The sequence below is a fragment of the Rhinopithecus bieti genome, unplaced genomic scaffold, assembly GCF_001698545.2.
Source record: "Rhinopithecus bieti isolate Rb0 unplaced genomic scaffold, ASM169854v2 scaffold_44948, whole genome shotgun sequence".
NCBI lineage: Eukaryota > Metazoa > Chordata > Mammalia > Primates > Cercopithecidae > Rhinopithecus > Rhinopithecus bieti.
The window spans coordinates 419,507-441,496 of NW_016818762.1; the positions used below are offsets into that span (position 1 = coordinate 419,507).

General features: G+C 38.9%; 2 protein-coding genes across 2 annotated transcripts in view; one reads left to right on the forward strand and one right to left on the reverse strand.

The window, feature by feature from the left end:
* CHRM5 (cholinergic receptor muscarinic 5) overlaps positions 1-21,275 on the reverse strand; it is a 104,087-nt gene extending 82,812 nt beyond the window's left edge. Inside the window, exon 1 of the mRNA XM_017857439.1 lies at positions 20,437-21,275. The gene's annotated coding sequence lies outside the window, so the exon portion shown is untranslated. The remainder of the gene's footprint in view (positions 1-20,436) is intronic.
* The window catches only part of AVEN (apoptosis and caspase activation inhibitor), a 169,118-nt gene that overhangs the window by 34,799 nt on the left and 112,329 nt on the right, over positions 1-21,990 (forward strand). The gene's annotated exons all lie outside the window — the stretch shown is intronic.

Genomic DNA, 21,990 nt, shown 5'->3' on the forward strand with positions numbered 1-21,990 from the left:
CCTTTCCTTATAGCTGAATATTGAATATTGAGCCTAATTTGATTTTCTTTTGAAAGCCTTCAAAAAATACGAGCAGAATTTGTGTGCTAAACTGCTAGTCTCCAGCGCCATTTTGTGTTTTCTGTTGTTTTGAGGCAATTGTTTGTTTTTACTGGTCCAGCTGCATCATTTTCATCATCCTGAACTTTCATTTTCCTGCCCTGAAGTTGTACATTTCCTTTAGCAGATCCAGCCTAGGCAGCTTTATTTCCCTTTCCTTTTCCTTTAAGTCTATGACCTTTTGAGTCTCATTTGTTTAGGGATTCTTGGTGATTTTACATGAGTTTTTTTCAGTGTTTCTTTTTCTACCTTTCTGTCTAGTACTTTCCACATCGCTTCCTTGTTTCTTAGTCATAGGTTACAATTACTGGCTGCTTCTGCTTTATTTAGTATTTCTTTAGCTTTTTTCTTAAATAGAAGTAATCTCTCTTTTGCTCTACTACTAAAGTGTATCCATTTTCTTTCCCCATGATTTGAGAAAAGGATATGTGGGTGCTTTCTACAGGTCAGATTACCTAAGTCACCCCAAAATTTCAGCAAACATCCAATCTAGACATTTCATTTGAGCATCCTCAGCACTTTTTTTTTTTTTAAGTTAATTTTTGTGGGTCCATAGTATGTATATGTATTTACTGGGTGTATGGGATATTTTGGTACAGGTGTACAATGCGTAATAATCACATCATGGAAAATGGGGTGTCCATCCTCTCAGGCATTTTATGCTTTGCAGTACTTCCATTTTTCCTCTTGCTCTTGCTTCGCTCTGAATTTAGTGTATACTTTGTTTTGCTTCATTCTTTTTTTGCAAAATAATTCTCCTGGAAAAGTATTAGAAAGTCTGTGTTTTTATACCAGGGTTCAGGGCTGGGGTCTCTATAAACTTTTTATTGGATTTAATAGTATCAGACACTGCAAATGTTGATTGCTTAAATGCTTTGTGTAATGTTTTTCTCATTTGAATATTTAGTCCTTGACCTTTGTCTTCTAATCTTTAAAAGATTAGACATAAAAGAATTATGTCATCAGAGGTTGCATCCATTGGGAAGCCTTTCATATGAATGGATCTGGTTTTACATCATTTTTTTCTATACTCATCAGTTGCCAGAGAGACATTTTGTACTAATCAGAGGGAGGTTTGTTTGGAAATCTTCTGATTTTAGTTTTATCTGTATTTTCATTAGTTCTGCCTTTGATTTGTTCAGTGCTACTATTATATTAAAATTTGTTGTTAGGTAATTTAACCTGTTGAATTTTGTTATTTCCAGAGGTATCCAGCTTTCATCCAATTTAGTCTGTTCCTTTAAAAAATTTGTCTTATGGCAAATTAAAGTCATCAAAAGAATACTTGATTTGATGGTGGTAGGTTTCAGTCCCCCAAGCAGCCATTGTTTTCACTATCACCATTTTTGGCTGCTGTGGTTATCTTTCTGGTCCCAGGCCCCCAGAGCCGAGCCATAGGATCACTAGCAGAGACTGTACTCTCAAGTTCACATGAAGAACTGGATGTTTATTTTTATTATTAGATAATTTAAACTAGTTATACTGGACATAGCTTAATGAGAGAACATTAGTGAATCTTTTTTGAGTTTAACTTGTATTCCAGATACTCTTCTGGTTACTAAATGACTTGTATTCCAGTTACTCTTCAGTTAGACAACTGGCTGCATCATCAGATCATCTGGGTACTACCTTGTATTTTTTTTTCAGACAGGGTCTCACTCTCTCGCCCATGCTGGAGGGCAGTGGCATGATCTTGGCGGCTCACTGCCACCTCCGCCTCCCAGGTTCAAGCAATTCTCCTGCCTTAGCCTCCTGAGTAGCTGGGACTATAGGCGTGCACCACAACACCTGGCTAATTTTGTTTGTTTGTTTGTTTGTTTGTTTGTTTGTTTTTTGAGACGGAGTCTCACCCTGTTGCCCAGGCTGGATTGTAATGGTGCAATCTCGGCTCACTGCAACCCTCTGCCCTCCGGGTTCAAGTGATTCTCCTGCCTCAGTCTCCCGAGTAGCTGGGATGACAGGCGCCCACCACCACGCCTGGCTAATTTTGTGTATTTTTAGTAGAGATGGGGTTTCACCATGTTGGCCAGGCTGGTCTCAACTCCTGACCTCAAGTGATCCTCCTGCTTTGGCCTCCCAAAGTGCTGGGATTAGAGGTGTGAGCCACTGCGCCCAGCCTCATCTGGGTGCCACGTTCTAATACCACCTAGCGTATCCCTCTCAAGTGCTGTTGTCTCTTCTTCGTATGATTATCTTTTTTTTTCTTTTTTATTACACTTTAAGTTCTAGGGTACATGTGCACAACGGGCAGGTTTGTTACTGTTACATATGTATACCTGTGCAGTTGGTGTGCTGCACCCATCAACTCATCAATTTACATTAGTATACTCTCCTAATGCTATCCCTCTTACCCACCCACACAGCCCCAGTGTGTGATGTTCCCCCTCTCCCGAGTCCAAGTATCTATTGTTCAGTTCCCACCTATGGTGAGACATGGGTGTTTGGTTTTCTGTCTTGCCGATAGTTTGCTGAGAATGATGGTTTCCAGCCTGCATCCATGTCTACAAGGACACGACTCATCCTTTTTTTATGGTGCATTAGTATTCCATGGTGTATATGTGCCACATTTTCTTAATCCAGTCTGTCATTGATGGTGTATGATTATCTTATGGACTCATAACTCTCCTTAAAAAAATTAAGATTATTTTAGGTGGGTTTTTGGAAGGAGAGCAAATAAGTGCTTCTGATCAATGTCATATTTAATTGGAGTTGATGAATTCTCTTTACTTGCTCTAGAAAGATAATAAAAGGTTATTTTTGATAAAGTCCTTAAAATCAGGGTAGAACCTCTTCTAAAAACACATGAAACATGAATTCACAGACTATGAAAAGGGACAGCTGTAGCATTAGTATTGTGGTAGGAAAGGCATCTTTTCAGTAGCGTACCTGAGGTGTAGTATATGTGTTTAGGTTTAGGTAGTAGAACAGAAGGAACACTTGGTGGGTGTCAGGGGATCTTAGTTTTGGTTTTGGTTGTCTTAGAACCTTTTTTAACTCCAAACAAAACCAAATGTTAGAAATAATACCTCATTGCTTCAATCTAGGGATAGTTGTGAAGATCATGTGGAATTATTTTACAAATTATAAAGTTCTATACAAAAGCTAAGAATTACTTTGTAGGTGAAGAGAAGCAAATTGTTGGGTTGGAATATACTGTGGGTCACATTTAAAATTAGGTCATTAACATGGGGCTGTCATTAGAATATCCAAGCATGGTACTAACATATATATGTAATTAGAAAAATAAAACAAATAACCATTAACTCATTTTCTCTTTTATTTAGCTTTGTGTGTGTGTGTGTGATTTGTTCAACTATTTTAACTTCTGCAACTATAGAGGTGATACAGGGAACTTGAAAGATGATTAAAAATAAGAAAAACAGGATGTATGATGAAAGGTTTAGGATGCTAAGCAAAAGAAGTCTGAGAAATGGTTTAATAATTTGTGTTTTCCAAGCTGTAAAGACAAAGGAAAAAAATCAAATCTACTTAAACTAAAATGCAGGGGATTTAGATTAGCCGTTTGTGTTATGAGTGTTAACTGGGCATCCAAGGGAGAGTTGGGAAATCACCTTTACTGAAAAACTTTCAAAATGGGTTTGGTTTCATTTAATGGAAATGGGTTCAACAATGGTCCTTCTAGCTGCATGGGATAGAGTAAGGTTATTTATTAAGGAGTTTTTTCAACCCTATAATTCTGTTCTCTTGGCTTTTAATTTTGTGATAATTCTACAGTGTTTTTTACCTGTGTGTTAAGCGAGCACACTCTGTCCTCAGTAGGGTTAGGCTTAATAAATAGGCATGGCGTGTGTGTGTAAATGAGCCCTGTGGCCACTAGTGACCCTGCAGCCGCAGGTGACCTTAAGCTAACAAGCTGATGGTGGTCGTCAGTGCTGTCATTTCCTGAAACCTACCAGGTACAGGCTCTGTGTGAGATGTGTTACATGGGCACTTTCTCCATTTCATTAAATCCTAACTTTAACCTAACAGGGTAGATTTCATTATCTCTCTTCTATACATGTTGAAACTAAGCCTTAGAAATAAAGTTCAACAATTTGTACAAAATTCTCATATCTCTTAGGTAGCAGAATCAGGACTCAATCTTAAGTATGCCTGACTTCAAAGTTGGAATTTTTTGCACTTGATACTATTCATTAAAATGGAAATATATAGTTGATTATCTGAAACTAAAAAAAAAAAAAAATCTATGTTTTTATATATCACTGTCTAAGATACACATTTTTTGTTCGTTTCTGCAAAAAAAGAAGCTGTGTTGTTTACACTTGGTCTGCAGCTTCAGGGAGGGTTTGTGGTTGGTTAAGAAGCTGCCTTTGGACTGGAGGCAGACATCTGGACAGAAGCCCCAAGGCTTGGGAGCTGCAGCCAGGCCTCAGGGCACTGCACTGCGAGGCTCCCAGTCGTGTGGGAGGGTGAGTCTTTTGGCCTATGGAAGTTGGTCTGGTGGTTTTCCTTCTTGATGCATTTCACCTCCTTGTGTAGACAGTCACAGAGAATGCGGGTCTGTGTGGCCATAATGCAGGGCATGCAGACCTAGCAGGACCTGGTTAGGGTTTACTCTGGGGCCAGGACAGCTTCCTTGGTATCCAGGGTGTGACCCCACCCATCTTGGGCATGCAGCGCTGATTATGAATCTTGTAGGCATGCTTGGCATGCTTGTTTGCCAGCTTGTAGCAGAAGTGGTTCCTGCCTTCTGGGGCCACACTGTTGCAGTTGAAACAAAAGCCCAAAGAGAGAACGAGAGAGATAAGTAGAGGAGGCCCACAGATACAGGTGGACCAAGCAGCTGGCAGCAGCCTTGACCTCAGTAGAATAATTCTGGTAGATTTGGGAACTCATGTTGGTTGGAGATAAAAGCCATTGTTAGCTGGTCTGAGAAGAAGGGGATAGGCAAGGAGATGGTCCCAGAGGCTGCAGCTGGAGAGGAGAGTGGAGCGTAATGCGAGACTGGAGTAGGGGAAGACTGTGAGTCTGTGGGTATATTCCATCCTAACACTGTGGAGGCAAGACACTGCCTGGTGGCTGTCCATTGGTTTTCTCTTTTCTTTTCCTTGCCTTTCCCCTTCCCTTCCCCTTTTGTTAAATAAAAAGCAAGCCAGCATAATAAATGAATTTGATCTTAGTTTATCAAGTGAAAAAACCTTCAAATGTACCTTTTCCAAATGAAAGGTGACATGTACAAAAGAATAAAGCACACGTGGGATGCTGCATTGTACATTCTTAGTCACTGTCATGTGTGGAGTGGGATGGAAAGAATATCCTCACATGATTTGTTGTGAGAATACTACATTGGTCTCAGAATTTTCAGTGACCTGAGAATGGAATGAATGCTAATGAATTATGAATATATACTGTTTAATTTAGTGGCATTGAGTGGTGAGGATGTCAACATACTGCGTTTCATAACCTGTGGTGAGAATTCCTCTTGGAAAAGTAAATCTATATTTTATCTGTTTATTTAGCACTTGAAAAGAACCTGGGCTGGGCGCGGTGGCTCACACCTGTAATCCCAACACTTCGGGAGGCCAAGGTGGGCAGATCACAAGGTCAGGAGATTGAGACCATCCTGGCTAACACAGTGAAACCCCGTCTCTACTAAAAATACAAAAATTAGCTGGGTGTGGTGGTGGGTGCCTGTAGTCCCAGCTACTCGGGAGGCTGAGGCAGGAGAATCGCTTGAACCTGGGGGGCGGAGGTTGCAGTGAGCCAAGATCGTGCCACTGCACTCCAGCCTGAGCGACAAAGCGAGACTCCATCTCAAAACAACAACAACAACAAAACGAACCTGATATAGAGCCTTATGGTCATGATCTCTCATATCCTGTGTATTGCACATGAAGGGAAATATTGTCTTTAATAATGGTACTGCTGGTTTTTTAAAATCATGAAGTTTCAGAAAGCTTGCTTTCTTCACCTCTTACTTTCTAGCTGAGTAGATACTTAATGTCGTTTTATATTTACCTTTAAAATTCTGTAGTTGTGGAGTCTTCTGCCTTGTGTTTATAAAGAGTTTGTAAAAATTTACAGTGAACTGTGGGGTTTTCATGAATAACCCGGAGAAACAAAAATCAACTAATAGAATCCTAAATTTGTTATGTCATCATGACTTTCTCCCTGCATGGGGGAATGCTGTGTGAGTCAGATTTGTCAGAGAGATATCAGGCACCTGGAATTTCTGGCATTCTGCCGTTGAGAGAATCATGAACCTTTCAGTATTAGAGAAGAATCCTTAGAGATAGTTCTTTCACTGAACATTTCTTGAACTTCTATTTTTGAACATTTCCTAGAAATTAATAGAATGAAGCTTAAAAAGATTAAATGACTGTGTACATGGTCACAGAATTGGGAACAGTAGTCTTTGGCTTCAAACTTAAGGTTTCTAGCTTATAGGTACTTATTTACCAAACACTAAGGAATCAGGTGTATCATGCACCATGCCAAGTGCTGAGGGTACAGAAATGCCTGTCACACACTGCCCATCTTTCAGAATATTGTTGGGAGAGCTGAAGTGCAGTGGCCCAGACTGCTCCTGGTGGGTATGTCAAGAATGCAAGGCTCTGACTGCTCCTTCTCTGTATTTCTCACAGTTGTGTTTTCAGCAAGCAACCCTGAGGGATGACGTAATATCCCCCCCAGGTTGCTTCCACTTGCCCAAGGAACTTACTCACTCACTGAAAGGAACACTGAGCTGAGGGCATGCACTCAGCTCAGTGTTCCTTTCTGATCACAAAGGAACACTCAGCTCAGTGTTCCTTCCTTGTAACAAAGCCCACAGCATGTACAGGACTCTTTGAATTACCACTCTGAGACGGGGGTGATGAGGAACCAACAAAAATTAACATGAGGTTTGACTACTGCTTTTGCCAGAGACACCTTTGTCTCTGGCCCAGGTGTCTCGTGTCTTCTGCTAGCATCCATGAAACAGTAACAGGCTAACCTATCAGCTTACAGATAGGGTGGAATCTCAGACCCTGCATAGTTATTGGCAGATATCTCTTGTGAGGTGATTTAGATATGAGGAAACCAACAAATACAGTTCAGTGTGGCAGGTACAGAGTGCTGTGGGATAACCCAGGGAAGGTACCCAGTTCATCTGGTCAGGGTCAGGGAGGCTTTTCTGATTCCACTGCTCTCGAGGTAAAGATATTGGTGGGTTCATCTATTGAGGGGAGATCTTTTCATTGTTAGCGTATGACACAGGACATGTCACATGGTTCATGATGACAGAGCTTGCTGAATGAGTGAGTGAACTGTTATTTGTGGTTATTGGGTGTGATTTACTGCATCAAAGGTTCCTTATGTTTGCTATTAAAGTTTGTCTCATTTTTAAAGACCAAAGTCCTGGGAACATGCTTGTTCTTCAATGAAAAGCAACTCATGTAGAAACCTACCATGAATAGGCCAGGTGCGGAGGCTCATACCTGTAATCCCAGCACTTTGGGAGGCCAAGACGGGTGGATCACCTGAGGTCAGGAGCTCGAGACCAGCGTGACCAACAGGGAGAAACCCTGTCTCTACCGAAAATACAAAATTAGCCAGGTGTGGTGGAGCATGCCTGTAATCCCAGCTACTCGGGAGGCTGAGGCAGGAGAGAATCACTTGAACCAGGGAGGTGGAGGTTGCAGTGAGTGGAGATCTCGCCATTGCACTCCAGCCTGGGCAACAAGAGTGAAACTCCGTCTCAAAAAAAAAAAAAAAAAAACCAAAAAACGAAAAACAAACAAAAAACCTACCATGAATCTATTCTAACAGGTGAGGAAAGTGGTTGAGTTTGTAGAATATCTTGTATGTAGATTAACTTAATACTAAATGACATTATGGTCTAATTACTTACTTTGTAAACTTTTATTTTCTAATACTTTTAGATTTTCAGAAGAGTTACAAAGATAATACAGCGAGTTTCCATGTACCTTCTACCCAGCTTCCCCTAATATTACTATTTTATATAACCATGATATCTTTATCAAAACGAAGAAATTAACATTGGTGTACCACAGACTGTATTTGCCTTTCTCCAGCTTTTTCCACTCATGTCCTTTTTTTCTTCTAACTCAGGATACCCCATTGCATTTATTCTTTGTATTTCCTTAGTCTCTTCTTATTTGTGACAGTTTCTCAGTCTTTTCTGAACTTGACACTTTTGAAGAGTAGACCATATTGTAGAATGTCCCTTAATTTGGGTTTTTTTTTATTTTATTTTATTTTCATGATGAGGCTGAGTTGATGGATTCTGGGGGAGAATACCCTAAGACGATGTACCTTTCTTGTTGGATCATGTCAGTGAACACAAAATATTTATAGGACTTACTGCTGATGATGTTAACTCTGATCACGTAGTTACCTCTTAGTTACCACTTAGAAACCTCTGTTAGGTTTCTCCCTGTAAACTTCCTGTTTTTCCCTTTCCATTTAGTGTTCACTAGCAGCGAGTCACTAAGTCCCGTTCGCACTCAAGACGATGGGAGTAAGCTTCATCCATGGAAGGAGGAATTTCTGGGCATGTGTTAAATACAATGACAGTAAATAATATTTTGAGGCTATGCAAAGATACTGTTTTTCCTTAAAAGTTCAGGGGAACTAGTTCTCTCTGAATGAAGCCGAGATTGCCTTGGACAAGAGGTGAAGTTATAATGACTAAATACTTGACCTTTTTATTTATGCTTTACTGCAGAGCTATCTATATTATAAATGGTGCTATTCTTGTGTCATTGAACCTTCTGTCAATTTCTTTGAAGAGTGGAAGCATTTATATTAACTGAATGGGGTTAATGAGGGTACATTTGTAAAACAAGGTGAAACATCAATAACTGATTTTAATTTCTTTCGCATTAATCAGTTACAGAAAGCTTATTTTATCTTTTGTCATTTATTGCTTACCAAGTAAGCCATAGATATACATACATACATATATATACACACACACACATACATGCACACACACACACAGTACAGACATATATGTATATGGTTAGCTATATCCCAAGTGATTTATATATCCATGTCTAAAATCCATTGCTTAGAAAAACCTGCCTTAATGTTGTGCTTCTTGTGCAAGAGACAGTCATGGTCCATGCAGTTAAGAGGTGCAGTCTTTCAAAAATTATCCCAACAGGAGTTGATGGGTAGGAAGTAGGCATGTCCCGGTGATCAACAGTCATCCCAGGACATGCTAACCATTTGGTTGATCTCCCTCAGAAGTTGGGATAATTCTAAGGTAGCCTTTGTTGCTTTGGGGGTGGTGTCCAGATGGCCTGGTCCAGAGAGAGAATGTGGTTAATGTGTTTTTAGATTCATAAGGGGAAAACATCATGGTGTTTGGATGTACAACATAACTACATTCCTTACTGCTGTTCTTGGAAATACCATAACGTAGCAAATTCTTATTTCCATTACTAAATTCAAAAATTTTGACTGATTATTTTTTAAAACCCAGAAAGTGGAGATTTAACAAATTCATAGCTAGAACAAGTTAGTGTTCACCTGAATAATTTTCTCTAATACCGATCTTGAATCTCTTGGATTGCTCATGCTATTCTAATTAACCAGCAGTCGATATAAGAAAATATATAACCATATATACATTACATTTTTCTTGACCACTGGAGCTCCTTAGTGTTTCTCTACATGTGTCCTTTAAGATTCCTGAGGATACCAAACCAACTTCTCTCAGTTGAATAAAGTTGATATGTTATGAACCATTGATGTTGTTAATCTTGTCTGTGTGGGAGTGTGCATGTCTGTCAGCTACACAGTATCATTCCTAAATAAGAACTTGCTGCTCCTGACATACTTACATACTTCAATGTGTCTTCAGCTCTACATGTTTGGTTTCCTTGTACTCTTGGGCTCAAGCAGTCCTTCCGCCTTGGCATCCCAAAGTGCTGGGATTGCAGGCATGGGACCCTGTGCCCGGCCAACAGTGCAGTCTTTAAATAATAGCCTAGATACCAATTTAAATTCCAATTTTTATTTTTAAGAGGGGTTTGCGAGGTGACTCCTCTGTGGTTGTGTCCTTTGGAGTAAGCTGTAATCAAATTGATATGCAGAGAGGAAGTAAAGGGTTCTTTATTAGAATAGACTTAAAATGTGGAATATTCTCAAGTATATAAACCTTTCTAAACAGGATGAGAAAGAAACCTGGAGCATCATATGAGCCAGTAGGTCCCATTTATTGTCTGTTTTTTGATTTATCTTGTCCTGCTTCCCCTACTCCTTACTCTTGCCTGGCATGGACATACATCTCTTTCCTCTGTCCATTTTTCACGTTTGTTCTTGTTAGACTTGGGACTTCAGGGTGAAAGTGAACATTACTCTCTGGTTTCTTCTCAGTTTGTGATTTATGAATATATCCTTCTAATATTTTTTGGGTGTAGGAACTATGGGAAAGGGAAAAAGGAACGCCGAATTCTATTTTTCTCAAACTCTTGGGGAAGAGTTTGTACACTTTAACCAACCTTCCTTCCTTCCTTCCTTCCTTCCTTCCTTCCTTCCTTCCTTCCTTCCTTCCTTTTGATGGAGTCTCGCTGTGTCACCTAGGCTGGCATGCAGTGGCATGATCTCAGCTAACTGCAGCCTCCGCCTCCCGGGTTCAAGTCATTCTCCTGTCTCAGCCTCCTGAGTAGCTGGGATTACAGGTGCCTGCCACCATGCCGGCTAATTTTTGTATTTTTAGTAGAGACAGGGTTTCACCATGTTGGTCAGGCTGGTCTTGAACTCTTGACCTCAGGTGATCCTCCCTTAGCCTCCTAAAGTTCTGGGATTACAGGCGTGAGCCACCGTGCCCGGCCTGTACACTTTAATTTTCATCTGGTGTTTTATTTCCAATTAAATGTACTCCCGCGCTCTTTTTTTTTTCTCACTCAAGAGACTTCCTGTGTCTACAGTGGGTTTGCCATAGTTTAGTACCACACATGTTCAGAGGGTGCTCAGGAAATATAAGTAATACATAAGTGTCACTTTGTTCAGAACAGCCTGTCTGCATTGGTTCTGCCTAGAGAGAAATTTCCTCTTTCTTCATGTACTTGGATTGCTAAGGTTTTCTGGTTGAATTTCTGTGTTTTTAAAATAGTTTTATATAGGCATAGTGACTTTTGAAATGGTCCTCCCTCCCTCCCTCCTTTTCTGCCTCCCTCCCTCCCTCCCTCCCTGTCTTCCTCCCTCCATCTTCCATTCCTTCCTTCCTCCCTCCCTCTCTTCCTTTTCTTCCTTTCTTTTTCCTTTTCTCTTTCTCTTTCTCTTTTTCTTTTCTTTTCTTTTTTCTGTTTTGACAGGGCTTGTTCTGTCACCCAGGCTGGAGTGCAGTGGCGTGATCACAGCTTGCTGCAGCCTTGACTTCCTGGGCTCAAGTGATCCTCCTGCCTTGGCCTCCGAAAGTGTTAGAATTACAGGGGTGAGCTACCACACCTGGCCTGAAATAGTCCTTTCTAATTCAAACCTGGCTGTTTTACCAGGGAGGACTTACTTGCTCTGAGACCATAGTATTGGAAACTTAGAGTATAACAGAGAACCTTTGATTCTTCACTTGTAGAAATAGTCAAAGAATTTCAAGGTTCGGAATTTCACAGACATAGACATAGGGCTGTAATGAGAAGGAAAATATGTATGTACCATCTTTTCTTCCAAAGTGTCCTTGGAGGAGAGCAAGCATAAGAATGGTGCTCAGTGAGGCCATGAGGCTGGGATACAACAGCCTGAATGAAAGCACGCTGTCATAGCCTCCTAACAAAAGAGAACGTCAAGGTATGAAACCAGAATTTATCGTAATATGCAGTATTTTAAGTACTTGTAAATAAAGGTAAGAGAGTGTAGGAAGAGATGATAAGGGGAGGATTTGTTTGAATCTGTCTCATCTTCTACTTTGCTGAAGTGGTAATCAGATGATCTTTCTATCCTGCCAATATATGAGAAACAGTGTCTTAGAGTAAGAGTATTGGAGCTCATTCTTGTTATCCTGAAGGCCAGCTTGCCTGTCTCATGTAAGAACTCCAGCTTTTTGTGTTCCCTTTAAATGTGTTTTTTGTGGTTTTTGTTTATTTTGTTGCTAAAAAAAGGTAGTGTGGATTTTGTTAGTGAGGAGACAGAGAGCCTTTCAACCTTCCTATGTCCTTGATACCAATTTAAGCTAAACATTCTTTTTTTCTAGACAAGATATTAACCTTGCCATACCTCGTTCATGCCATGTTGACCATGAGTTTAGCTATCTCTTTTCTATATAAGGAATCACTGCTGGGAATTGGTCTCCTTCCTAAGGGACCCTGTACTTTTGATTATTTTACTTCTATTCAGGATGTCACTATCCCACAAGGGGCTGGTTGACTCAGGGGTGGGAAGAGAGGGCATAGAAAAATAAAGTAGCTTATGTTTCTCTGCCTAGGGTGTTTGTTTCAGAAGTTCACCTGGGCATCTGAGACAGGAAAGGTACAAGAAATTCATGTTAAAATTTTTTTCGTTTCTGTCTTGCTGTTTACATTTATTTAAAATATTTTTAATAGAGATGTACAATTATGCCTACAGAAGGTCCTATTCCTGATACTTAAAAAGCCTAAATAAAGATATATAAATTTTAACCAGTTCCCAATACACTTACAGAATAAAGGTGTGTTGTCTACTGGAGTTTTTCTTCCCAGATCCATTTACAGAGAGGCCATAAAAAATCTGATGCAGGAATGGCAGAAATTTATATTTGTTAAAGCTGTGTAATAAGTACATGAGTATTGGTTGTTGGTTTAAAATAACTCAGTACTTAAAATTGAATCTCAAGAATATATTTGAAAATATTTTAAAGTATTTTAGAGAAAAAATGACATTGCTCACTTAGGAGATTGGCCTCAAAGCAGGAATCATTTGAGATTTTGGATGAATAGTTGTGAGAATTCCTTAGTGAATAGTACAGTGCTGGAGGTGATCACTGAATGCGAATGAATAAATTGTAATATAAATAGTATGTCATAATAATTGAAACATGGCTTTTTTAGATGGAAGATCATATTTCTTCTTTTAAAAGTTGATTTTACCCAATATATCCTGCTGGTTATAATATTTAGTTATATATGGAGGTTGAAGCTTAAATACTTGAGCCCCATCTCACTTGCAAAGGCAAGTAAATTGCAGAGTTCACAATATTACACAAGGGACCTGGTCTTGTCTTTTCTTTTCTTTTCTTTTCTTTTCTTTTCTTTTCTTTTCTTTTCTTTTCTTTTCTTTTCTTTCCTTCCTTCCTTCCTTCCTTCCTTCCTTCCTTCCTTCCTTCCTTCCCTCCTTCCCTCCTTCCTTCCCTTCCTTCCCTTCCTTCCTTCCCTTCCTTCCCTTCCCTCCCTTCCCTCCTTCCCTCCTTCCTTTCCTTCCTTTCCTTCCCTCCTTCCCTCCTTCCCTCCTTCCCTCCTTCCTTTCCTTCCTTTCCTTCCCTTCCTTCCCTTTCTTCCCTTCCTTCCCTTCCTTCCCTCCTTCCCTTCCCTTCCCTCCCTTCCTTCCTTTCTTTCTTCTTCTTCCTCTCCTCTCCTCTCCTCTCCTTTCTTTCCTTTTTTGAGACAGAGTCACTCCGTCACCCAGGCTGGAGTGCAGTGGCACAATCTCTGCTGCCCGGGTTCAAGTGATTCTTCTGCCTCAGCCTCCCAAGTAACTGGGATTACAGGCACGTGCCACCATGTCCAGCTAATTTTTGTATTTTCAGTAGAGACGGGGTTTCACCATGGTGGTCAGGCTGGTCTCGAACTCCTGACCTTGTGATTCACCTGCCTCGGCCTCCCAAAGTGCTGGAATTATAGGCATGAGCCACCGTGCCCAGCTGGGACCTGGTATTTCTAACAAATTCTGTTGTTTTCTCACACTGAATTCTGAGTTCTATTATAACAAATTCTCACTTTTTGTTTCTATGCTTTCTTGATTGCAAATGATAATTTTCTGAGATATTGTTAATTTTAGTTACTTCTGGAATATTCCAACCCACGTTATAGATGTTTGGTCCTTTTTAAAATCAACTTATAATTTATCCGAATCCTAGTTCTTGGTTGGTTGATCAATGTTTAGGCAACAGAACAATTGAGTAGCATTCTGCATAGCTAAGTAGCACTGTTTTGCAACCTGTGCCTTCTTGGTCTAGAAAATACTATTGCTTGACATATACCAGGAATTTTAGATTAGAATATTTGGCAGTATCTATACAGAATCAAAAACATGCATTAAAATGGAGAAGAATACCTTTGTGAGTCCTCTAGATGGCAGAACAATTACAACAAATATATCTTAGAAGGTGTCCAAGAAGTGTGTGGAGGAGAGAGCGTACGAAAGATGGGGTGAGACGGGGACCTGCGGGCTCTAAGCTTTCTGTCTCAACCCAACCAGGGCAGATCTGCTCTTATATGTCTTATAACTTGACATTTTATCTAAGATGTTGTTTGAAAGAAGGAACATGGCTAAAAACATGATAGGATGTCAAAGCTCAAAATCTGTTTTTTTTTTTTTTTTTCTTTCGGGACAGAGTTTCGCTCTTGTTGCCCAGGATGGAGTGTAATGGTGCAATCTTGGCTCACTGCAACCTCCATCTCCTGGGTTCAAGCAGTTCTCTGGCTTCCGCTTCCAAGTAGCTGGTATTACAGGCGTGCACTACCACACCTGGCTAATTTTTGTATTTTTATTAGAAACGGAGTTTCACCATGTTGGCCAGCCTCGGCCTCCCAAAATGCTGGGATTACAGGTGTGAGCCACCGTGGCCGGTCCAAAGCTCAGAATCTTAAGTTGTGCACGCCAACATCAAATCACAGATTTCTGTGAGGATGTATGCATGCATTATTCATGTACCCTGAGCATCTTCAGACTATAGCTGCCCTCACCCCAACATACATGTTGATGAATTCTAGAGTGATGCTGGCCTACTCCAACACTCTGCTACTTTAATTTCTATCATAGGGGTTGAGGCACAGCATAGTCCTTTAGCCTTTGTCCCTGCTGTTAAAGAAATCGCCATTGTAGGTATATTGTATTGTTGGCATAAGGAGAAGAGATGACTTGGGGAGATATAACATAGGTAACTTGTAAAGATTCATTCCTCACAGAGAGTGAAAGAGGGAGAGGGGGCAGGGAGAGCATCCAATAGAATAAATGTAAGATTTTAAGTGTGTCACTTTCTCCACTTGTCTTTAAGTAGAAAGATGATTGTAGTATCTCTTCAATTTCATTTGCAAACTACTTATTCAAATTCCCCTGAAGTCACTTTTTAATAGCACGACCAATTTAGATCCTTTTGGATTATCGATGAAATTCTCGATCACAGTGTAGTATAGCAAACGTGATTTCCATATGTCAAATAGAGCAAAAGGATAAGGGATAAATTTGCTATTCTGTATTTGCATACCTCATAATATCATATAATATCCCTAACAGATATTATCTCCTTATAGCTATTACTTCAGTGTAAACTACTTCAAAAGGCTCCTTCATTAGACTTTTCTGCAGTTACCTACTTGCCCATTATCAGTGAAACGTAGCTGAGGTATATTTTAGGGTCACTATTCTTCTGCCTGTTTGCGACTGTACCTGAGAATGCATTAAGATAGGCCAGCATCAGTCTAGAATCCATCAACATGTGTGTTGGGGTGAGCATAGCTATATTCTGAAGATGCTCAGGGTACATGAATAATGCATTAAGATGCATTAAGATACATTTTCACGTTCATTTAACACATCTATTGATTAACTAGTCCTGAGCTTACCTTGGGAATAGACAGATAAATTAGATGTGGTCTTTATTCTTAAGGCCCTCAACCATGAAAAATGCACTTTCATATGTGAGACAACTATATAAATAGATTTTCTTATTTTTTTAACTTTTAAATTTTTTATAGAGATGGAGTCTTGCTATATTGCCTAGGCAGGTCTCGAACTCCTGGCCTCAAGCGATCCTCCTGCTTTGGCCTCTCAGAGTACTGGGATTACAGGTGTGAGTCGTTGCACTTGGCCATAAATAGGTTTTCAATGTAGTCTGACAAGGTGTTATAAAAGAAAGAACTTCAAAGTGTTGTGGAAGTTCCTAGGCATGAGAATCTCTTCTGTAGGTGTTACCAGAAGTTACCCAGAAGTTATTGCATGTAGAGGACTGTCTTTGCAACACAAATGAAGGGAAGTTGATGAAATATTAAGTGTTAAGAGTTGTACCATGTTATACACTGAGCCTGATAGATTTACACCAACAGCTTTCTAGGTTACTGTACCAAAAAATTCTATAAATAGCTTTGGATTTTTAGTTGATAACTGAACTGGAAATCGTCTCTGGCTTTTGCTTCTTAAAGAACACATTATTCAGTGCTACGTTCCTATAGTGATAATCAGGAAATAAGAAGGCCCACATAATCTGGTGATGACAACAGTATGACGTCAAACAATGTCTACAAAAGTGGCAGTGTTTTCTGATTGGCCCAGATTCTTGAGTTATTTCACTAATAATTTCAGTATGAAAAGCGGGGAATGTCAGATCCTTAAACAACTGTTGAATAATCCATTGGTCGTAATGAACCAGTACATAGGACTGAATAAATGCTTTACGAATTCTCTGCACACCACTGGATCAAGCAATCTGTGTAAGTGTGGATAATGAGACTTCAGCTTGACTTGTAATTATGCGTGGAGTTGTTCCTGTATTTTTTACACATCATCTTTGTATAGGCTCTGAGTCTAGGAGGGTCAGTCACAAATGACTGATACTGTGAATCAGGGTATTGCCACTGATCAAAGGACAGACTGCACATGTGTTCGGTGTGGAAGGATTAGCTGGTCAGCTTTGTCCTTTGGCTACTGTTGCAAACAAAGATTACAAAAAGAGGTCTGTATATGCCTATGTGTTTGTAAAAGGAGCTTTCATTTTTGTTTCGTTTATTGAACCCCAACTCCTGAATTTATTTTTTACAAATATTTGTGCACACAGTAGTGTTGCTAAAGGGAGTCCTTTGTTTTTTTGTTTTTGTTTTCTGTGTTGTTTTTTTTTTTTTAAAACAAATCCATGCTTTTTTAGAAAGGTGTTAACCAGCCCCCTCCCTGCCCTCATACTAGTCCATGTTTCAGATACTAATTAATCTATGTCTTGGGATCACTTTATAATCTATATTTAGGGATCTCTTTCTCATTCAGAGACACTGTCTTTTCCATTTTGGGTGTTTTGGTGATTTTCCAGTTTTCCGAGTAGCATCAGTATTTCTCCTTGAACCAAGGTGAAAGTTTGCATCTATTCCTCAGTTCTCTAGGGGCCTCTTCCATGACTGTCTGCTTGCTTACTGGTAGTTTCCTTACTCCCATTTTATCATGGTCTGTGAATTTAACCAACATGATGTTTACTCCCACTTTTGAATTATTAATGAAGAAGACTGTGAGATGGTACTTTTGTCTTTAATAGTTGATGCTGAAAAAGTGACAAATGCAATAAAAGCATCTTTCTCTAATTCAGTTCCTGTCATGCATCTCTTTAGTGTCTTGGTGATATGACTTGAAATAATAGTGCTTACATCTCTCTTTCAGCTAGTTCACACTGAAAGCGTGTAATCATCTGTTTGATATCAGAGCCACTTCCCAGTCACAGATTGTGATGTCACAAACCAAAGATTGTTCTCTCTCAGCAGGAAGAAGCTGGAGAGGAGATGAATCTTCATGGTGAACCACATCCTTATTCAAATTTGGTCACTTCATAAAGAAAATTCACCATAATGAGGAACCAATATATTGGCTAATTGAAATGCCCGGTTGAATTATGCTTGAAACACTGTGCCATTATAATGGAATAGAAAAATTCCTTATGAAAACTTAAAGTTATAGTAATGAAGACATAAGTAAATATATATTTAATGCATTTAAAAATATTATGCAATGTCAGTCCCTTTAAGTTAAATGCTAACACACAAAAATGAATTTTAGGTATGTTTCTAATTTTATATACAAAATTATGTTGCTTGGCATTTCAGACAAAATTACTTTTAAGATTGTTATGTGAACAGACACGAAATGTATGTGTTCATTTTGACCTAGATGCCTGTTTTTATTTTATCATGGTTTAAATAAAAAGCTTATAGCTTTTGGATAATTTAAAATGACCAGAATTTAAAGATACAGCAGTAGGTATTATTATAAGGATATGGCAGCCAGAATATTTGCTCCATTTCTATGAAAGGAACTAATAATACACAATCACATTACTTTTACAATATAATACTTTTATATAATATGTGTGAATGAAATACATCCTAAATTGCAGAAACAAGTAGGCAGGTTATTGACTACATCCCAAGACTGTTGAGACTCTCTTTAATTGTTAAATCTATCAATACCAGGGAAAAATTCTTATAAATAAACCAAATCTTCAGGTACTAGCATAAAATCCCTCATCCATTTGTACCCATGAGATGTAAACTTGAAGCAGTTTTCAATTTCTTTTTCACCCTACATGAAGAAAATACAGATTATTCCAAATAGCTGTAGGGTATTTTTTTGAAAGCTGTTACTGAAACTTCAATAATCACTTTTCTGATTTGGATAGGCAAGAAAGTGAAAATTCACTGGGATTGATGCTAACAAGGACCAAATTGGGGTGGAGCAAGGTAGTATTCATTTGCCCATCCATTGTCATTAGAAGGTGAGTTATAGAAACAACGCCCCCAAATTAGTGGGACGTGAGTTTCTGTTTACTTTACAATGAATAAATAAAATCCAGAACGCTTAAGGAATATTGTTATCTGCCCCCTTTAATTCTATTGGAAGCAGATTGTTTGAGCATAACATAAATTTCATGCTTTTGTCCAAGTTTAGTTAAAACATCTTTAATTATAATTTAAAATATTGATTAATATTCTTCATTTAAAATATCTCCATATATTTGTATCATGTCTGTTTACAAACTGTAATACCATAATAAGGAGGAAACAGATGAAAAGAACCCTTAAGGGTTCAGCTATTTCTCAGTGTAGGTAAACAACACCACCACCACCCTTAACTATAAGAAGTATTTTGAGATTTCTAAATAAACCGTTTTTTTCTTTGAAACAAATTGGTATATTAGATAATCATTACTTGTATTAAATTGCTGCTTTCCTTTGGTACTGGAAAATGACAGGTAAGTTTCTGTAATGACTTCAGATGCAAAAGACTTATGATATTTAAGGTTATTTATAGACTGTCTTGAAAAGCATGAAGGAATCATATAATTTACTCCCTTAACTGAAATTTGAAAAAAGGAAAGAATGCAGTGAAATGGAAGAGAATGTCTGATTTGACTACTTTTAGACAAGTACTGAATACTTACTTCTGATTACGTGTATTATCACAAGATCTGCGTAGTTAGGTGTGATTTGCTCTTGTTTCCCTGTCTCCTCTCTTCTAAGATAATAGAAATATTAATTGTTGTAGGACTTCTTTATGACAAGGTGCTTTGGACCTAAGTTTTCCAATGAAACGTACATGAAAACCAATGTGGTTGGGATTTCTGCTAAAAATCTATGTAGGAAATTAAAATATCAGATGAAGAAGATCAGATGATTCTGTTTTGTTGTTTTTGCTTAAGATTGTCTCTCTAGAAGTCTCATTATGCAGTGATTTCTAGGGAATTTCTAAAAGGCACTGTATCTTTTAAAATTCTTTGATGGCTTCACTAGTGCTTTGCATTTTACAGTTTGGACCACTGACCTGAGTTTTTGAGGTTTTAAGGTACCAGACATCTTTCATCTTTTTATCCTCTTGTTAAATCAGAAAATGTCTTCATAAATGTCTGTTATAAAATGTCTAGTATTTTAAGATAAATTAGCCCCATCCTACAAGAATTTATACCTCGATTTAGTAGAGATTATTTTTCTTCAGTATGAATGAAATGACATCACAGCTTTTTTTTTTCTTGCTAACAATAGAAATCAGTCATTGAGCTTTTGTTCCTTTATGTGAATAGAAATATTTAAAATGCTTATTAATTTTTCTTTGTTTTATCAAGTACTCTGGGAAACAAAGTTCATTTGAATATTGTTGGTAAACATTGTCTGTGAATGGCTCTTATGCACCGTTCAGGGCTCTCTTCATGCATTTTTTTCAAGCTATTAAATAAAATTGGGATAAAAATAAAGACAAAGATGAGACAAATGCAATGAAAAATGAATGGGAGTTTTGGATGCTTTATTATCTAGTTATGAGTGACTTGTTTATGCAGCATAAGTAAAAACAAGTGTTTACCTCAGCTTAAATCTGCAAAAGCTTAAGGAAAGGTTGCAAGAAATTCAAATCCACTATCTCATTCACAGCACGAGCAGATTTAATTTCAGTAGACAAGATATAAATTAAGGTTATAAAATTAATTCTTACCTGGCAGTGGTTTGTTTGAAGCTCAGTAATTTGAACTCTGGCTGGAAATAGTAAGCTTCGAGACCCGAAATACCTTCTCTACTTTCCTTTCATGTTTTATTTTGCCAGTGTTTTATTTCTTGCAGTATCTTTATATCTGTATTCCTGATAATCCTGTAGCATTAGTTAGGATAGTGTGCGGTAGATGAAGACTCCATTGGGCTAGGATTATAGAACCAGAAGGGTGAGTTTTGCCTTTATCTGAGAACAGCAGTTGATCTGACCACAAACAATTTGAGTGTTCAGAACTTATTAAAGATTCATTGAATGCTTCAGCAATGAGAAATCCTGATTGTTCCTATATGCATTTTACCCCCTGGAAAAGTTCTGCTTGTTCGTATTTCAGAATTACACACGCTTCCAAATCAAGCTGCTTTAAAAAACATTATCTGGACTAGAAGCATGGATGTTCTTGTACTCTCCTGCTTTCCTTTCTCCATACCAACTTTTCAGTCCATCAGCTTCCTTTCTGTAGAGGATGAAGGCATTTCTTCTGTCCTCCTCATGCTTTTGTAACCCATGCTTCTGGTACACTGTTTTTTGAATAGTGAGGTAAAAATCCAAAAGGAACTACGGCTTTATCATGTCTCTGGACGGTGAGCGTACTTGGCATGAATGAAGAGCTGATAGCAGCTATTCAAACCAGACAGCAAACTGATGGGATGACGCTTCCATACATAAAAAACTGATTAATTACTTCCCCTGCTGGACAGCAGTATATCCTGAAAGGAAGAGAGAAAGGAGCAGATGATGATTTTCGTTTTGATAGGTGTTCTCTGTTTGAACAGCTTGTCATTAAGAAGCGAATCCAGGAAAAGCTGCAGCTTCAGAGTGTGATCAGGTAGAATGGGCAAGAGTTATTTGACAGACAGTTAAGTGACGTATTTTGGGAGGAAAAAGAGGGCTTAGCACAGAGGTAGCTGGAATAAGGTTCCAAAATGCTTTTGAAAATGTTCATTTTTTCCTGCGTTAGTCTTTTTGGCTAGAACTCCTTTTTTTTTTTTTAAGCTTGCTAGGCATTATTCCGAGACATGGTTGCTGAGTTGTTTTTTTCATCTTCCGGTTTTCCCTAAAGATGGAAAGTAATTTTGTAAAAGTCTTTGGATAGAAAGAGTGTACAGTGAGTTTTAACATTTGTAGCAGAGAAAAGACTGCTTTTTGTTTTTTTTTTTTTTCTAAATGCCACGCCTTTTTTTGTTTGTTTGTTTTGAGACGGAGTCCAGACTGGAGTGCAGTGCGTCCCATCTCCGGCTCCACTGGCAAGCTCCGCCTCCCCGGGCTCCACCCATTCCTGCCTCAGCCTCCTGAGTAGCTGGGCCTACAGGTGCCTGCACTCACGCCCCTGCTTAATTTTTTTGTATTTTTTAGTAAGAGAGCAGGGTTTCACCGTGTTAGCCAAGAATGGCCTCGATCTCGCTGACCTGTGACTCCGCCTGCCTTGGCCCTCCCAAAAGTGCTGGGATTCACAGCGTGCACCACCACGGGCCCGGCTTTGCACTGCTGGGTTTTCTTACC